Below are 21,595 nucleotides of genomic sequence, written 5' to 3' on the forward strand. Positions count from 1 at the left end.
ACTTTCAAAAATTAAATTGAAAATATCTTAGTAACAATACGCATGTTTAAAGTTTTGACCCCCATTGTTAAAGGGATATGATCCGATTTACAAAAAAGCGTACCAGATGAAAGGGGTATATAAATATTTATTATAAAAAAATAATAATATTGATCCATACATTTTACCAAAAGTTATATATAATCGAGAATTTTTTCACGGAAATCGTACGTTTTTCTTTAACTTTGATGACCGTTTTCACCACGAAGACAAGTACCAGAGGTCAAATTTTTTTTTTTCAAATTAAAGTATATTACATAAGCTTTAATTTAAGATATATATAAAAGTGTCAGTATTTCCGGAATACTTTCAAAAATTAAATTGAAAATATCTTAGTAACAATACGCATGTTTAAAGTTTTGACCCCCATTGTTAAAGGGATATGATCCGATTTACAAAAAAAGCGTACCAGATGAAAGGGGTATATAAATATTTATTATAAAAAAATAATAATATTGATCCATACATTTTTCCAAAAGTTATATAAAATATAAATTAAATAATATAAAATATAAAATCGAGAATTTTTTCACGGAAATCGTACGTTTTTCTTTAACTTTGATGTCCGTTTTCACCACGAAGACAAGTCCAGAGGTCAAATTTTTTTTTTTCAAATTAAAGTATATTACATAAGCTTTAATTTAAGATATATATAAAAGTGTCAGTCTTTCCGGAACATTTTCAAAAGTTAAGTTGAAAAAGTTCTACTTTCTATACGCATTTTAAAAGGTTTGCACCCCCCCTGTATAAAGGGAAATGGTCCGATTTTAAAAAAAAGTATGTCGAATGAAAGAAGTATATATAAAGTATTTATCATTAAAGAATAAAGTTGATTCATGCATTTTTTAAAAAGTTATAGCAACATAATGTTAAAAAATGTAAAATATAATATCAAGAATTTTTTCACAAAAATAGCATATTTTTGCATACGGTAGTCATTTTCACCATGAAGACAAGTCCAGAGGTCAAATTTTTTTTTTTCAAATTAACGTATATTACATAAGCTTTAATTTAAGATATATATAAAAGTGTCAGTATTTCCGAAACATTTTCAAAAGTTAAGTTGAAAAAGTTCTACTTTCTATACGCATTTTAAAAGGTTTGCACCCCCCCTGTATAAAGGGAAATGGTCCGATTTTAAAAAAAAGTATGTCGAATGAAAGAAGTATATATAAAGTATTTATCATTAAAGAATAAAGTTGATTCATGCATTTTTTAAAAAGTTATAGCAACATAATGTTAAAAAATGTAAAATATAATATCAAGAATTTTTTCAAAAAAATAGCATATTTTTGCATACGGTAGTCATTTTCACCATGAAGACAAGTCCAGAGGTCAAATTTTTTTTTTTCAAATTAAAGTATATTACATTAGCTTTAATTTAACATATATATAAAAGTGTCAGTCTTTCCGGAACATTTTCAAAAGTGAAGTTGAAAAAGTTATATTTTTGTAAAAAAGTTAACATTTTGAAACCCCATCCTGTGGGCTGTTAAAGGGTCAAATGTTCATAAAAATATATTAAATGATAAATAATTATCCAACGTATCTATAAAAAAAAAAGTTATATTGATTCGGTCATTTTTAAAAAAGTTATAGCAGTTTTAAGTAAAAAAAAATGAAAAAATATCGAAAATTAGCGATTTTTAAATTTGTAATTTTTTGGGCAATTTCCCCCGTTTACGAGAAACGAGGGATTTTTTTTCAATTTTTGAGGGTAATGTCTTCAACTAGATACGATTTGTGATCTTTTGACATATTNTTTTTGAGGGTAATGTCTTCAACTAGATACAATTTGTGATCTTTTGACATATTTTTCATCAAAATCGGTTCAGTGAGAGCTGAGATTGAGCGTATACAGACACAAAAAACGTTTATAAACGCGTGCGAATTCGCGATGTCATGTATTCAAAAAGATTTCTAACCTGTTTTAGTAAAATCCATAACTACAAAACTAAGCGGTAAAGCTTTTGCGATTACGCAGAATAAGGAGATAATCGATTGGGCTGGTCTTAAGTCATTACTTGAGACAGCGTTTTGTTCAAAGCGAACACCTGGTTATTTACAATTAGAACTTAATTCTACCCGTCAGAAAGGGGGGGAGTCGGTTCAAGAATATTCAGGGCGTGTAGAAAAATTATTTCATGATTTGTGCAACCTAAGTGTAGCCGGAAAAAAACAACAGAAGCAGAAGTTATAAGAATATATAAAAGAGACAACTTTAACTTCCTATATCGAAGGTTTATACTCAAACATTAGACAGGTAATTAATTCTAAAAATTTAATGTCATTAGAAAAGGCAATTAAAGAAAGTCTAGAAGAAGAAAAGCTACAGATATCAAATAAAGAAGGACGAAGATTAATTAACAATAATAAATCAGAATCTAGAACAAATTCTAAGTATTGTAGTGACTGTCGGAAAACAAATCACAATACTCACCAGTGTCGTTTTGCAAAAGAGGGTGGACGAGGTCAATATACAGGACAGAAAACAAGATATAACGAACACGCAAATGTCAAGAAAATATCATGCACTTATTGTAAAGCAAACGGACATACTAGGGAAGACTGTTACAAGAAAAAAAGAGCAGATACTCGTCAGAACATGTCTCAACAATGCTCATCGGGAAACGGGTAGACGTCGAACGCCAGGGGCGAGCGTGCGGCCAAGGAAATCAAAGCAATAGCCCAGTTGTATAAAGATCATTGCAATTTATAACTAAATTAGAAGATAATCACGTAACCTTATCAAGTCCATAGTGTGTAACTATATAATATATATAGTTACACAATAACTATATAATATATATAGTTACACAATAACTATACGATTACTCGTGGATACTGGAGCGGACCTCAATCAAATAAAAATTGACTCTCTACATGACGAAGTGATCATTAACACTGATAAACAGCATCAACTGCAAGGTATTAGTTATCAGTTAGTCCGAACAATCGGTTCTACTCAGTTGACAATAAAATTTGATGCAAATAACCGTACATTCGAATTTCACGTGGTTCCATCATCATTTCCAACACCTCAAGACGGTATTCTCGGTAAACCATTCTTAATGGACAATCAAGTTGTGATTAATATCGGAAAAAGTGAAGTATTGATACCAGAGGAAACCAATATAGTACTATTGGCACGCAGTGAACAAATAATTCCAGTCAAGGTCAATAATCAACAATTGGAAGCTCAGCAAGTATTAATTCATGCGCAAGCTTTGGGTGAAAATATCAACTGCGGAATGTATTAAATAACGTGACAAACCAACAAATATTAATGAACGTAATCAATATTGCAGACTGTCCAAGGATTTTTACGATACCAAAACTAGAAGATATATCATTTGAAGTTATTAACGAATCCACTATTTTTTCAGTTAATAATATAAAACATAAACTTTTCAACTCGTCAGACAGATTACAATTGTTAAGAGAATCTTTGCGCGTTGATCATATGACAATAGAAGAGCGAGAAGTTACTCTGAGTTTATGCAAGGAATTTTCTGATATATTTCACTTAAATAGGGATAAAATAACCTGCACAGACACAGTTTATCACGAGATTAATACACCAAATACAAGTCAACCAATTTACCAAAAACCGTATCGATTGCTTTATGCACAACGGGGAGAAATTGCCAAACATGTAAAATAAATGGAATAAGATGGTATTATTGTACCTAGTAACAGTCCATGGAATGCGCCGCTATTAATCGTACCAAAGAAAGAAGATAGTTCTGGGATACTTAAATACAGAGTGGTAGTCGATTTTCGAAAACTAAACAGTATTTCAGTAGGCGATGCTTTCCCGATGCCTCATGTAAATGAAATTTTAGATCAGCTAGGAAAAGCAAAATATTTTACTTGTATTGAACTAGCCAGTGGTTATTATCAAATGCCTCTACATCCCAAGGACAGGGAAAAAACCGGGTTCAGTACTGAACAAGGCCACTTAGAGTTCCAAAAGATGTGTTTCGGTTTAAAAGGGGGACCAGCTACGTTTCAACGCCTAATGAACAGACTTCTAACCGGGATAAACGGAGTAAAAGCGTTTGTTTATTTAGAAGATATTATTATAGTAGGAATATCTTTGGAAGATCACCAGAAACAATTAAGAGATGTTTTTACACGAATTCGATCATTTAATCTAAAGTTACAGCCAATAAAATGCGAATTTTTACGAAAAGAAGTCCTTATTTGGGTCACATATAACGGATAACGGTGTTCAACCGGATCCTAAGACTACAGAGTACATAGTAAATTTTCCAATACCAACTAATGTAAAGGAAATAAAGTTCTTCTTAGGTTTAGCTGGATACTATAGAAAATTTATTCAAAACTTCAGTGAAATAACCAAACCCTTGACAAATCTTTTGAAAAAGGATAGTGATTTTATTTGGAGTGATTTTTGTACAAACGCATTTGATCAAATAAAGAAATTATTATTACAGAAACCCATACTGCAATACCCGGATTTTTCACGTCCGTTTAACGTAACAATAGACGCCAGCAACTCGGCCATACTATCGCAAGGGAAAATTGGGTCTGATTTACTGATATATATTTCTCGCACATTGAACAAGGCAGAAAAGAACTACAGTACAACAAAGAAAGAACTCTTAGCCATAGTATGGGCAGTAAAACAATTTTAACCTTATCTTTTCCAAAATAAATTTACAGTGATAACAGACCACAAATCGCTTATATAGTTATTTAATGTGAAAGACCCAGGCGCAAGACTTATAAGATGGCGATTACAGTTAGAAGAATATGATTATGACATCATTTGTAAACCAGGTACGATGAACACTAATGCTGATGCGTGAGTCGTATAGCAAAAATTGAGTTCAAGTTGACAACAGAAGAATATCTAGAGTCTGAGTATCATACCTTTTGTCAAGAGATACAAAATAAGATTATAGTTAACCAACATGTTACAGAAATGGAAGGAGATTTGTTTGATACTACAGAGGATTATGCATTAGTCAACTGTGTATCAGCAGATTTTAAAATGTCTCAAGGAGTCGCATTAGAATTTCGACGAAAGTTTGGACAAATAGAGGAACTGATCAGTCAAGGAAAGCAAGTCAAAGAAATAGCTAATGTTAAACTAACGGCCGACATATATTATATATTATAAATAAGAAAATATTTAAGGAAAAACCTACTATGTCTGTTATGTTTTCAGCCATAAAGAATCTACGTCGATTCTGCCATGAGCAAAATATTACCAAGTTAACCATGCCTCGAATAGGAANTTTCAAAAGATTTGTCAAGGGTTTGGTTATTTCACTGAAGTTTTGAATAAATTTTCTATAGTATCCAGCTAAACCTAAGAATAACTTTATTTCCTTTACATTAGTTGGTATTGGAAAATTTACTATGCACTCTGTAGTCTTAGGATCCGGTTGAACACCGTTATCCGTTATATGTGACCCAAATAAGGACTTCTTTTCGTAAAAATTCGCATTTTATTGGCTGTAACTTTAGATTAAATGATCGAATTCGTGTAAAAACATCTCTTAATAATATCTTATTATTAGATATTATTAAGAGATGTTAATCTTAATAACAATTAAGAGATGTTTTTACACGAATTCGATCATTTAATCTAAAGTTCATAAGCAAGATGTTTACAGCTTGCTGTAAGTTGCTGCAAATCGAAAAGATCAATACAATGTCGTATCATCTACAATCGAATGGAGCCTTAGAGAGATCACATCGAACCCTCGCTGAGTATCTTTGTCATTACGCCAATGAAAAGAAACAAAATTGGGACGAATATATAGCTTATGCTATGTTTGTTTATAATAGTACGACACACACAGCCATGGGTTTCCAATCACATGAACTACTATATAGTTATCCAGTCGAAGTTCCGCATTCACTAAATAGGGTACCACAACCGCGTTACAATTATGATGATTTTACATGTGAGCTACGTAGAAAATTACAAGAGTCACATCCCATAGCACGTGACAGACTTATATCAAAAAAATTAAAATCAAAAAGCCACTATGACAAAAAACAGCAAGAACTTAGCCTCAATGTTGGTGACAAAGTTCTATTGAAGGAACACCAACAACTGGGAAAGCTTCAACCCAAGTGGCTGGGTCCTTTCGAAGTCACATGCATACATAGCAAGGAGAATATATCCATAAAGCATGGACGAAAAGAAGTACGAGTTTATGTAAACGAACTAAAGCTGTTTCACACATCTTATTTTGACGATATATTTTAATTACAGAATTGTAAATAATATCTAATCAAATAAGTCTAAGTTAAAAAAAAAAAAATCACAACGACCAAATCTGATAAAAGTATATTTGTTGCAAACAATTGATTCTCGTGCTGCTGGCAAACGCACAATATTCGAACAGACAAATTCAACAAACATCAGGAATTTATTTTCAAACAGTCAGTAATCTACAAATTTTCAACTCACGCTGGAATCTATTGACTTATGTAAACATAACTAGTTATCTTGTAAAGAAAACCAAGGTAAAATTCGTGATAAATCGAATAGAAAGATTTTGTGAAATAGGGAAAATGATCAACTCTAATTCCACAGAACACATTTGCAGTCAATAACAACACAGAAAATATACTCAAAATGTTAGATCAGTCCCATACACTGCCCTTGCGGTCTAAGAGGGGATTAATAAACATCGTTGGACGAGCTGCTAACGCTTTATTCGGTGTATAAAGTGTACTGTTGACTGTTTAACTGTGAACACATTATTATTATCCGTCCCGTTTATCTGTTAATTTAGTAACTTACGATATCCGTTTACAGTATATAAATAACAATATATTTAATTACCAAGCTTTCAATTCACATATTTTATTTAAATATTACTTAAGTTCAATATGTCAAAAATAATCAAATCTCCTGTACAAAACCAAACGTCAAAAATTGAACCTTCATTATCAGATATAATGAAAGCTCTCAAAATCCAAGACAACAAACTTACATCAATTGCAACAAAAATATTGTTTCAAGAAAACAAAACTGATTCAATTATCAACAAACTTGAAAACCTTACAACCGATATTGCTAACTTGAGGGAAGAAAACAGAATTCTTAAAAACGAGCTTGATACGTTACGTAAACATGTTGATTCTCTTGACCCATCTACTAAAGTAATGAATATAAATTCTGAAGTTAACTTAATTCGTGAAATTCAAGAGCGCATGGAAAAGTCAAAAAATATTTTGATTTTTTGTGTTAATGAGGATAATGATACTGACGAGAATCCACCAATTACAGTTAAAAAAATTTTTAATTCATTATCTTTGTCTACTCAGATAATACATACCACTCGTATAGGAAAGAAAAACGAAAAACCACGTCCTATACTAGTTAATCTTGCAAGTAAAGCTGAAGTGTTATCCATTCTAAAAGCGAAGCGGAAACTACGCACGATTGATACACTAAAACATATTTTCATCGGAACCGATCAAACAAATCAACAGCGTATCAATACAAGGACGCCAAATGCCAATGATGAAAAAAACCATAGTGGGGAGAACGGCTGGTTCATTAAGTTTGTTGATGGTGTTCCCACTCCAGCCAAAAAAAACTATTGAACGCAAACAAGTCTAGGAAGAATAAAAGTAATGTAAATAAAATTAATCATAAGTTTAATTTATCAGGCTATTATCAAAATGTTAGAAGTCTAAATAATAAATTGAATAATCTTATATGTAATATACAGTATGAAAATTATGACTTTCTTGTGTTAACCGAAACTTGGCTTAATAACTAAGTATTACATTCAGAGCTTAGCTTTCATAATTATAATATATTTAGATGTGATAGGAATAATATGACGAGTAATTGTAGTCGTAGTGGAGGTGTTAATATAATTGTGAACATTAAATATACCTGTGAGTTGATATTGATTCCCTATGATTCAGTTGAACAAGTTTTTGTTTTAATTACACTTAGCGATTCGCATAAAATTATTTTAGGCGCATGCTATATTCCAGAGACAAGTCCATTATCGGTTTATGAAACACACGCAAACACAATTAATTGGCTGTTTTCACGTTTCGGAGATAATACCGATATCTTAATCGCAGGAGACTATAAATTTCGTGGCACGACGTTTTCATGTAACAATACCGGTTTAACTGTAGATGGTCACCGCTCTGCAGCAGTCGATATAATTTTTGATTGTTTTTCCGTCCACAATCTATCGCAGTATAATTGTATACGTAACTCTTACGGCAATATACTTGACTTGGTCTTCACAAATTTAAATTTATTATCTATTGAAATGTGTTAGAGTCTTTTAATCACAGTAGATAAACCTCACCTACCTCTACAAATTATGTACGAATTTTATAAATTGAATAATGCATCAATTCTAATACAAATTTATCGCAATTTTAGTAAATCTAATTTCGATAATATATCAATCGCTTTAAATAAAATTAATTGGTGTAATCAATTCTCTTTTATGAATGTAGATACAGCGGTTACAACCTTTTACACGATTATAAATGAAATTTTAAATTTATATGTACCAGTAGTAAAATGTTTCAAATACAACTATCCTTCTTGGTTTGATAGTAATTTACGTACGTTAATAAAAGAAAAACGCAAAGCACATGCAGAATATAAAAATAATCCCAGTCAAACTTCTTATATGAAATTTTCTAAATTAAGCTCAAAGTGTAAATACTTTTCTAAACGATGCCGTTTTCAATATTTATCTAATGTACAAAAAAACCTATCTACTAATCTTAGAGGTTTTTGGAACTATATAAAAAACAAAATAAACAATAACAAGCTACCCTCAGTTATGAATTTTAATGATGAGCGTTACGACAATAGTGAAGTCATATGTAACGCTTTTGCCAATTACTTTTCCTCAGTTTATACATTACCGAATTCTACAACTGCTCTCGATCAAACTAGCATAAACCAAAATTCATATATAAATTTATCTTCTTTAAATATTTCATTAGCAGAGGTATTTAAGGGTCTTAGTAACCTAAGTGTAGATAAGACATATGGTCCCGATCAACTGCCTCCCATCATTTTATTTTAATGTCGTTACGCACTAGCTCATCCCCTATATTTGCTTTTTAACAATCTGATGGCGTTTTCCCACATTTATGGAAATCAAGTTTTGTGCTACCAATTTTTAAATCAAACAATCGGGCTTCTGTGAATAATTATCGTCCTATATCTAAATTAAGTGCAGTATCTAAACTTATTGAAAAATTAATAGAACCCAAACTTTCTAAATTATTTGATAAAATACTAATAGATGAGCAGCACGGTTTTCGATCTCAAAAATCGACTTCAACTAATTTATTAATATACTATACAGAGGTACTTAATGCCGTTGAAAACCATGGACAAGTAGGCGCCATCTATGCAGACCTTAGTAAAGCATTCGACTCAGTTTATCACAAAATTTTAATTAAAAAGCTTCGTATTTTTGGTATTAATAGTCAGTTACTTTCCTAGTTTAGCTCCTATCTAACTGGAAGGACACAACAAGTAATAGTTTCAAATAAAATTTCGTCTCCTTTCGCTACACCTTCAGGTGTCCCGCAAGGAGGACACTTGTCACCATTGCTATTCTTATTATTTATAAACGATGTTAAACATATATTCAACTTTTGTACATTTTCGCTGTTTGCTGATGACTTGAAAATGTATATCAAGATTAACTCTGTTAATGACCAAGAAAAACTACAGTCAGATCTTGTAAAATGTTCAAATTGGTGTACCATAAATAAATTAAAAATTAATATTGATAAATGCGCAGTAATATCGTTTTCCAGACGTAAAAACCCTTTAATTTATAATTATACCTTAGATGGACATACAATAGAGTTAGTTTCTTATATTAAAGATCTTGGTATTATACTCTCTGATGATCTCTCATTTAATAAACACATATATTTTATATATTCAAAAGCCATGCGTATGCTGGGATTTGTCAGACGGCAGTGCTGTGATTTTAATAATATTCTTTGTCTAAAAAATTTATATTGCGCACTTGTCCGTTCAGGTATTGAATACGGATCCATAATTTGGAACCTTTACCAAAATATTTTGATTCAACGTTTAAATAATGTTCAACACAACTTCTTAAAATACTTGTCACTTAAGTTTAAATTAAACGTTTCGATTGATAACTTAGAACATGAACTAGGTTTGAATTCTCTTACGTCCAGACGTAAATTTAATGATACATCATTTATATATAAATTATTAAATAATAAAATAAGTTGTCCTCAAATACTCAGAAAAATAAGTTGGCATATTCCCGTTTTCAATGCTCCTTCCACGACTATATTTAATATTCCTTTTCATTCTCAATCTTACAGTTTCAACGAGCCTTTAAGTCGCATGTTAAGAGAATGTAATAGTATAGATGTCGATTTCAATTATGACAATGAAACTAAACTTCGTTATTTAAGTCTAAATTCTGTATAAATATATTATATGTATATATTAATTTTAATTTAATATCTTTTATATTCTATGTATTCTGTTGTATGTTTTATTCATTCTTATTATGTAAATTGTTTATAAACATGTAATACGAATGTACACTCTTTGCCCGAAAGGGCGTTAATAAATAAATAATAATAAAGTATGTAATGATACTGATGATGAATATTTTTACAAGGAAATCAATAAACTTGAACGATCAAGAAACCAAATAGTACATCTTACAGAAACAAAAAAAACATAATGCAATCCATTGTTTCAAACGTAAATTCGTCACTTATCAATCTAGAACAATCGAAAATAAGTTTAGAAGTAAAATATAATTTCTTATTTCGAGAAGTAAACTCTACTATTCGAGAAATGGGAGTTCTTCAATTTGAAACAGAGTTGACAGAAAAAATTATGTTGCTCAATCAAATAATTAATTAGTATGCGTATGAAACCCAGAATTTGGTTAACATTATAATTTCCGCAATACAAGGATTATTACACCCTATTATCATGAATACCAAATCGTTGATAGAACAAATAAAAATAATAAAGTCTCATTTACCTCTAAATGTAATCATCCCTAATAGTTGGTTAGTATCTGGAGTATCAGAACTATTACACTTGATAAATATAAATGTTGTATATATTCAAAATGCCTTAATTTTTAAGTTAAAAATCCCTTTAGCTAATAAATATGAATTAACTTTATATAAACCAATCGCATGACCGACAAAAACTCACGATAATATATTTGTTGTAATAGATTATCCCATGGATTATATAGCAATAGAAAAATCTAGATTGTATTATATAGAATTAAATATAAAACAATTAAATTCATGTAAATATATAGGTGAAACAATATTATGTCCTTATGATCAACCTATTTTTAGTATAAATAATTCATGTCTTGCAAAATTATTTAGACAACCAGATGTTTTACCTAAAGAGTGTATTTTAAAGTATGTAAAAATTAATCATAACATTTGGCATAAATTAGAACATGTAAATTCATGGTTATACGTAGTTAATAAGGGTAGTATAGTTATTAAGTGCAATCAAATTGTTCAACCAGTAACGTTAAGTATATCGGAAACGGGTATTTTAAGTTTAAAAAATAACTGTGAGGCTAACACTGATGAGAAAACAATTTTAATACTTTCAAGTAATATTACTTCAAAAATATATAAAGACTTTTAATTTAAGCATAAATTCTGACATACAAACTAAATTTAAAAATCTAAAATCAGAGGATATTATTAACTTAAACGATAACGTTAAAACTAATTTAATTGACCTTTCTAAGTATTCTAAAACGTTAAATGAGCTACAATTAGAAAAAGAAATACCATACCAAAAATATCGATTCACGGAAACTCATATTTCTTTGTTATTAATTTTACTTATCAGTGTAAGTTTAATGATCATAGTTATAATAAATAATAAAGGGAAAAATGGTAAGTTAAAATTAAGTAAGGAAGTATTAAAAGAAGAGATACAATTAAGTTATATAAAATAAAATGTACAAGAAAACAGAGTACCCAGAGTAGTTTAGTTATATTTAGTAAAAATAAAAAAAAAATAGGTAATATGTTGCCATTCTACGCGGGGGGTGTTATGAACCCATATTGTTATTATATTAATGTAGTGGGGTTAAGGAATAATTAGTATTAACAACGAATAAGCAACAATAAATCGCGTTCGAATAATTGTATAAATATATTGTGTTACGACTTATAAGTATTTACTTTTTCAAGTAAAAAAAAATAGCTTTTATATTTGAACTAGCTTACATTGCCATTTTTAACACGCTTATATTAGTTTCACATGTATGTTTGTTGTTTGTAAGATTGTAACTCCACGCGGCACGTGTTATTATGTCGCGTATCCCGTCATGTATGACCTTGAGACTAGACTGTCGTAACGCATTCGCCCTACCCCGCTCACCTGTAGTAGACAACAATATTTTCCAACCCGTAGACGCGCGCGTGTCATCAGTTATATATATATTTAACAAATTTTTATTGTGATTGACACGGCCTCGCGTCGTTTCATTATACACGATGCCCCACGACTCGTGCCACCTTTATTAGCCGTCGCCCTATTTTATGAGTATTTAACTGACCAACACCGCGCGTTATACGCCGCGGTGCAAAGTCCAACAAGTGCCGCACGATGTCCCGCCGCTAATGACACCGTAGTCTTCTTCTCGTTGTCAAAGTGACAACGTTAACCAACCGATCCGCACTCGCGCACCATCGTCATCTACGCTACTAACCTTTTGACGCCCCAGGATCACGCCGTACATCGTGTCGTCGACGCCAGCGAAAGTGCCTACCGCCACCGTTAATATTAATATATATATTCATGTATTAATATTCATTTATATATTCCTACAGCCGACACCGTATATGCCTCGTGTATAATGTTCCTCCGCCACTCCCGCCCACAAAACACGGCTATATCTCATGCGTGATACGTTTACGTACTTAGGTCGCTTTAAATGTATATATATTCTAATTACTATTANACTTTACATGTATATATATATTCTAATTACTATTAAAATTTATATTTTAATACGCTTTATACTCATTAAGAGATATGTAGTATATTCATTCCGATTACGGGGGATGATTCCCGTATGTCATTTTTCGTCACTACCACCACGTTGCGCGCCTGCTGCTTTCCTTGGATGTGGTAGCCGTTTCATAGACTCCCTCTCCGGAATCGAACCCTGATTTCCAGTTAGCCCTTACAACCATGATATTGATAGTAACTACTATAATAACATGAAACTAAAAAGTAAAAAATAAATATAGTTTAAAAAAACTAAAAAACACGCTTTTAAAGCACATCGAACTAAAAAGTTAAAAATAATTTTTAGTTCGATGTGCTTTAAAAGCGTGTTTTTTAGTTTTTTTAAACTATATTTATTATCTACAGACGAATGCGACGTATGGTAGGAGAGTCGGTTACACTTGAATCATTCAAGTTTGAGGTACATAGTTCGAAATAACTGTAAATAGTAATTATAAAATTTTCTGACTTCATACCATTACTGTAACTTAACAAAACCATTTTTTAATTCTCATACAATTATCTGTTTAATTATTTATTCAATTTCAAACTTGTATGGCAAGCTAAAAGTTGTGATTACAAATTCAACCTTTTTTTTGTTACAATATCCATATTACAAGTTTTTTTATTTATGAATATAATATAAGAAAACCTTTTTTTCTGCAATTATATATAGTATGAAATGATTATACTTTTGATAATATAGTTTTGTAAATATAGCTGGATCCAAACTTTTATGGCAAACGTATAAAAAAATGAAAGATATGATGCAATAATTAAAAAAAAAAATGTTTGTTACTTATGAATAAATTTATTGATCTTCAACGAATATTCGTCAGAAACCAAAATATAAATTTCTAAACCAATTTTTGCGCCGATCTTAAATCTATAATTAGATTTTTCGTATCAACTCTTTTTTGAGATTATTACTTATTTTTAAAAATCAAGAATTTACATTTTAGAAATATTAAAAAAAAAAATTGTTTTTAATTTTTGTCGAGTTTTATTTTTAATATGTTAAAATTATTTATGCAAAATTTTGATTCAAAAAAAAGTAATTTTAAACCGATTTTTTTGGTTCAAGCTGATTTTTACGAATGTTTATAATTAAATTGAACATTTAATCATAACTTTTTTTTAACTCGACGAGCAAATTTGGTGTTGACATCATTAAATACAAAATTTTATTTGTTTTTATTTAATTTCATTAAATGTAAATACTCGTTTTCTAATTAGTTATAATCTCAAAAAAAAGGTGATAGAAAAATTATAATTTCAGATTTTTAATAATTGTATAAATTTGGTTTTGCAAAATAGTAGTCTATAATCATTATAAATATTTATTATATAATATGATTTTATTGTGTAATTCAATATAAATCAAATTTTTTACTCTTATTATTTGTAGAGATATTTAATAAAAAAAGTTTTTCCGATATTTATTGACAATAAGTTCAATTAGATTAAAATCAGATTTCTTTTAATGTACTGATCATTAAAATTGATTGAATAGTTAAAATTCATTAAAGTCATTTAGTCTAAATGAGATAAAAATCAAATGAATTTTGAATTTTTTTCCAACTCAAGAAGAATTAATCAAAAAATTATAAAGTTATTAAAACGACAAATGGCATTCGAAATTCGCACCTCGAGTGTGATTGACTGTAGTGATACCGATGCGACAACCGTAAATCACATTTATTAGAAGCTAAAGAGGACAATTTAAATTAATTCAAAAACTCAAAGTCGTTTTTATTAACTTAAGGGAGGTAAAATATTCAAAATAATTTTATATTCAATGCAAGTTAGATTCATGTAACTATTATAGAAATCGGTGAACTCATTGCTATGGCAAACGCCTGTAAGTATTTTAATATAAAAAAATCGCCTAGTTGTTCATTTTTTAAAAATAATTGCAGTGTAAAATTTAAATTGAAAAAAAATTTGCCCAAAGACATCATATTGAATTATTATGAAGGTGTAACATATCNCATATTGAATTATTATGAAGGTGTAACATACCCCAACTATTTACACATAGATGATAGGTCATCGGACAATATGTATATTTTTTTTATTATGAAACATAATCTTAAATTTAACATATGTTTAAATAACAAATTATTTCTAGAACATTTTCAAAAAATAAGTTGAAAAAGTTAAATGTTATCAGTTTTGAATCACCCCTGTAGAAAAATAAAGAATAGGATTATTAAACCTACATTATTTTGTGAAAAAAATTATTTATTTTAATTCATTTATTTTTAAAAAAGTTATGACTGTTTTGAGAAAAAAGTTTAAAAAATATCAAAATTCATTCATTTTAAAAATCAAAATTTTTTTTAATTAAAAGGAATTGAGAAAATTTCTGTTTAATTATCAAGTAATAATATGTCTTCAATTTGATACAATTTGTGATTTTTTGAAATATCGTTGAAAGATATCAACCCAGTGAGAGCTAAGAGTGGTGACCGACAAAAAAAAAACCTTTTTGTAAAATTAATATCTTCTAATCCTTGCATCGATGCTAATAAACATAAATCACACTAACAATGTATTAAACAAAAAACGTAAATGGTAATATATTTTAAGGAGATAAATTTTTTTTTTTTTATTCACTATGTTAAATAAGACACCAATAAATTAAAATTTTAGCCATCAGACTCAAAAAAAAATACATTAAAATAAAATAAAATTAATTAACAAACAAAATTAACATAATTAATGATTCAAAATATTTATGATTGGTATCAAAATTATAAATCGATTCAAATATGATATGGGTTAAAAGAACATAACTAAATTTTTTGAAAAGAAAAAAAAATTTTAATTAAAAATTTTGATTTTAAAATTTTGCTATTAATATACTGCAAAATTTAAATCGAAATTTCGATGTTCAAAAAAATTCAAAATTTATAAACTTAAGAATGAAATTTAAGTACTATTTAATATGAGTAAAACAGTGCTAGTTCCACAGTGATAGCTTATTTAGATGTGAAGTTATAGGCTCTAGAACAGAGGCTGTATTTTCATGTTTTTAATTATAAAAAATGCGCTATCTGGTAAAAAAAAAAAAAAAATATTATTTTTGTTGTCAATGACATTTAAGAAGTCTATGATATAAATTTCATAAATTTTTTAACTATACCAGCACATACATTTGGTGATTTCACATGGAATGACCCATTAAAATAAAATAAAATTAATTAACAAACAAAATTAACATAATTAATGATTGGTATCAATTAATAATTTTCTCAATATATTTTATATTTGTTCATAAATATTTCATAGTTTTCAATTATGAAGCAACTTCGTAAATTTTACAAACAAATATTGATTCTTAGAAAATCAAAATTGTATAGTCTAACGTATAAATTGAATACATATAAAAATTTTATAAGTAATGTAAAACAGAATTTACCTCCGTTAAATATTACACAAGATATTATCAACAATAGAGATTTCAAATGCCAATACTAGAATAAAATAAAATTATTTTTAAGATTTCATTTGAGCACCTCAGATAATATTTATTACTCACCTTCATTTTTATTCTAAGTGTTAAATTTTGAATAACTATTGACAATTTTTTGATTACATCAGAATATATGCACTAATGTTATACAAATGTGAAATTAACTACTAATATAATTTATTCCTACATCTATATTTTTAAATATAAAAAAAGTGTTTTAAGTAAATATTAAAGTATTTAAAATATTATTATTATTCAAACTTTATTCATACACATGTAAAAAACAATAGTCAAATCACTATTGGATGAACACTTGATTTAATAAAAAAGGCGGTTTATTATTACAAATACAAATTTATATATATTTAATATTGATAAAATAAAAACAAGATGTTTTATGTTTAAATAATAATAATTGTAGTAACCCAACATGATATAACAGTAATGAAAGGTAAAATAAAAGTAGATAAGTATTCACCGATTTATCTTTCATTAATATCATACAATAAAATATACGAGACTATTTGTAATTGAGTTACTACTAAAGAAAGTAAATTATCTTACTGGATAGGAGGGTTCGTCAAGAACAGACCTGAACTAAACTTAGGAATATTCAGGATCTATTAGAATACTTATGTAAGTGAATACAATAAAAATATAGACTATAAATTTCTTAGCGTAAAATAGTTGACGCAAGCTCAGCAATAATTATTCTATAGACCTTTGAATAACTCACCTGAGGTTTCGTGTGTGATTTAGGATTTTATAACGTGAAAGTAGTTTAATTTGAATAAATATGAACTCTGAATAAATTCTACCTATCATTTCCAGGCCTTGATAATCGAGGTGAGTAAAGAAGAGGATGCTTGAACGATTTGGATGCGGACGGACTATATTTTTTGTGGAAACATTTTAATTAGAATGATTTTTGTGGGAGATCTCGATTATCAGGGGACACCATCTGTGATTCTTTATTAGTTATACTAAAAGTGGCATAGTACAATGTTTAATAGGAACGGCCTAAAAGACGGACTGTCCGCTACGGACTTCTAAAAACTTCCAGAAATTTCCAATATATTCCAAAAAGTTCCAGAAAATTATAATACACATAATATGATTTAGCGGGGATATATTATATCCATACTATACAGAGTGTTCAATAAGTTCGGAAACACCGATTTTTTAGAGCCGCTATTGATTTTTTTAATAATTTTTTTTTTAGAAGCTAATTGAATAATTAAATGCATCTTTTACGATTAAAATTAAAGTTCAACCCTAATGCAAAAGGGTAGAAATCTACCCTAACTTAAGAAATTTAAATGGCAACCTCTAATTTTTCTTACTCCTTTCAATAGACAATATAATTTTAAAAAGAATTATGGTGAAAATAACTTTTTATGTTAAACCATTTTAAAATAATTGTCGTATTAAGGGTAGAAAAGTGTCCTATTTGAAGGCAGATTTTGCTATGATCATTTTTATGAATTTAATTTTATAAAGATGATATCAATTGCAAATTATCTGCAAATTTATTAAGAAAAAAAATTTTTTTATTAATGCATGTAAAAAGAACTTAAATGGACATTTTAAAAATCGCACTCTTATACGCGATCTTAAATTGGGGTATCTGTAGAATATAGCATTATCGGTCAATGCATATCATAATGTTTCCGGACTTTTTCCTATAGGAGTTTTAGCATTGGTGTCTAACATACACAACTAGTGTACACTTTTATCAGTGACCGTTGGAACGTATTCAATTGTTATAGTCGCTTTATCGACAATTAGTGTCATTTTAAGTACGTCATGCTGTCAAACATATAACAGGTAGTAGTTTGAAAGTTTACACAAAAATTATCAGTGGTCATTATGACATTATTATTCAATATGCAACAACGTTTCCAAACTTATGCCTATAGGAGTTGTAGTATACTTTTCAATTACCAACTAATAATTATTTTTAACTCAGTCAACTTGTCCACACATTTTCTAATATTGCAGTTGATATATCGACAGTTATGGGATAGTTTGTGGTAAATTGAAGTTTATACAATAGTTTTTGTAACGCATCATTTTTCGATTTTGACTTTTATTCTCATGCCGAAATTAACCTTAAGTTTTTATCCTGTACTGACTTAAGATTATTTTGAATATTTCATTAAGTTATATTTTAGCTTCAATGCAAAGCTTTTACTATTATGTACTTATTTATGTTTTTTGTCTAAAGTCTAATGAAAGTTTCAAAATTTTAATTCATAGATGCTACTATAAAGAACATTTTAAAAGGACTAAATGTATCTTTCCCCATTCTAAAAATAATTTAAATAACAATAAACATAATTTTCTAAATTTTTAAAAGACTAAGCCACTTCTTTAGTTTCACATATGGTTGTATTGCTCTGTATACTACATTTAAAGAAAATTTAGCATGTAAGTATATAATTAAATTAACAGCGAGAGCATCCACAAAAGTCGAGACATTTAAAATAGTTATCTACATTAAAATTTATCACGAGCCGCATAATTTATTAGTGCCTATTTTCAATTTTAATTTATCTGTAAGTGAAACAGCCCTTACCGTAGGTAATGCAATAATTTGTAGTCGTTGATTAACCAATGACTACCAATTGATATTATTATTGATTGTAATAATATTATGTTATCAAAAAATATAGTGTTTTTAAAATTTGTTATTCAAATGAAAAATAACAGATAATATCATTCCAATTTTCAATTCACAGTTAAAGTATATTTTCAAAATGTATGAATATTTAAAGAATCTTCTAATTTCTATGGTATTTTTTTACTATTTGCTAAAATTTTGAACAACAGATATTTTATTTAAGTGGCAAGTTTAGAATTCAAGTTAAATAAGAATATTAATTTCTGATGGATTAGTTTTATAATTTACACTTTTTCATTACTTAGATTAGCAAGTTTAGTCAACATTTTTACCACTGTTGACAGTAAATAAGTTAGAAAATTTTATGATTGTTTTAATTTTTACTTTTAATAAAATATCTTGATACATTAAGTTTGATTTTTTAACTTTTGTGTTTCATATTCGTTAAAGTACAACCTCATAAAGTTTTATTTTATTTCATAACAGTTCTCTAATTTATTAATTCAAAAATTGATATAATTTAATATTTACTAACATTTTGTACATGACAATACATTGTTAAGTACTAATTAAGTATTTTATATTTATCATGCATCTTTAATTAGTATAATTATTGGATAAAAGAAATTTTAAAGTCACAAATCAAAATTTATTTATAAATAAATAAAATAAATCTGTATTTATTTTGTTATACTATCCTACTATAAATACAAAAGTATTAATTAATTCATAATTTTTCATTACGGAGATATAAATTAATAAATAACTAAGTATTTTCTTGTATTTTTGAATTAGTAAAATTTATTCAAATACAATTAACTGAATATGATTATTTATATATATTTATTATTACAAACTTGAAATGGTATTTCATCAAACAGAAAGTAAAACAATAGAATTTTTCAATAAAATATTTTAATACATGTAATATGAAAAGTGGACAATTTAATTACTCATTCAAGATTTAACTTAATCGATAATACAAAACAGAATATTAGAAAATTATTAAATNCAATACAAAACATAATATTAGAAAATTATTAAATAAAGACAATTATTAGTTTTTCATAAAATAAAACCAGTTCTGTTTTTAGAGAATTATCAAATTCCTTTAAATATTGATGATTCAGTTTTGTTGTATACATTTTTTTATTTCTTTAAATAACTCTATAGAAATAATGGATGTTAAAATCAATAACATCCATAATAAATATGAAAAAAATTCTATGATTTTAAATTGAATTGAAGTAAACTTCAGAATAGTAAGTTCCAACTCCTAACATGTAAAATCAATTATTTAAATAAAGTGATTGAGGGTTGAATATTTATAAATGTAAATGAAAACAAAAATTGAATTGTAGAAAATTATAATTAAAAAGATATGTTGAAAACTTTATTATGGAGTAGAACTATGAACATTGAATTATCAATAAAAATTCCAAAATTAGTAATGAAAAATTTATTACAAGTGTTATAGAAGTAAAATTAATACATAAAAAAAAAAGTTGAATAGAATTTTTTTTATTACTAAAAAATTAAAAAAAATTAAGCTGATCCATTTACTTATCTTAACAATATTTAACATTCAAAATTAATATGGTAATCATTATTTTTTTTATACCTTACATATTTTAGCTAAGTTTGTACATTATTACCATTGATAAATAAAATATTTTTATTCCAAAAATATAATATATAAAATATGTTTAGTTCATTCTTCTTAATTCGTATTAATTTCGTTTCTAAACTGTCATAATAATTTTCTATTTTAAAAGACATTCTTTCATATTATTGTGTTTTTTTATTAATGGTTCATATGTGAATATTTAGTATTATTTCATGGATTTTAAATAGTTTTATTTTTATTTTGAATTCAATACTTCAAAAAACATGGTCAACTTGATATTTTCTTTACAATAAATAACAAATTATACTTAAATTAAGTTATATTTTAATGCTGATTTTTTCATGAGTGCTTACTTAATAATTGATATCAGTTTTGGAAAATGTATCAATTTTTTAAAATAACTATTAGTTTTTATTTTCATTTTAAATATAAGAGTAAAATGATAAGTAATTATTTAATCATAAAAATTGTTTTCTGTTACTAAAGTCAAAGTGGTTTTGGCTTCATACAAAGCATTTAGTGTTGTTTAAAATTCAGTGAAACACATCTCGTTGGGTTTCTATTAAGTTCTTAGTTGCATTATAAATTGATTTATAAAAACCCAGCACAGGGGGGTCGCGGCACAGTTGTGACGTGGTATAGTTGGATCAAGTATAATGATATATGACAGTGATTAAAATCACTATCAAAAATAAACGCTTCGATGCAAATCTTTAGATAGTGTTTAATTTTAAAAAAATTGGTGTTTTATTCCAAAAGCTACTTGAT

General features: G+C 27.8%; 1 pseudogene; it reads right to left on the bottom strand.

The window, feature by feature from the left end:
* LOC126909015 (uncharacterized) overlaps window positions 1-16,752 on the bottom strand; it is a 28,588-nt pseudogene extending 11,836 nt beyond the window's left edge.
* Window positions 16,753-21,595: the final 4,843 nt, after the last annotated feature.

This window comes from Daktulosphaira vitifoliae, unplaced genomic scaffold (genome assembly GCF_025091365.1).
Source record: "Daktulosphaira vitifoliae isolate Bord-2020 unplaced genomic scaffold, ASM2509136v1 Scaffold_76, whole genome shotgun sequence".
Taxonomy (NCBI): Eukaryota; Metazoa; Arthropoda; class Insecta; order Hemiptera; family Phylloxeridae; genus Daktulosphaira; species Daktulosphaira vitifoliae.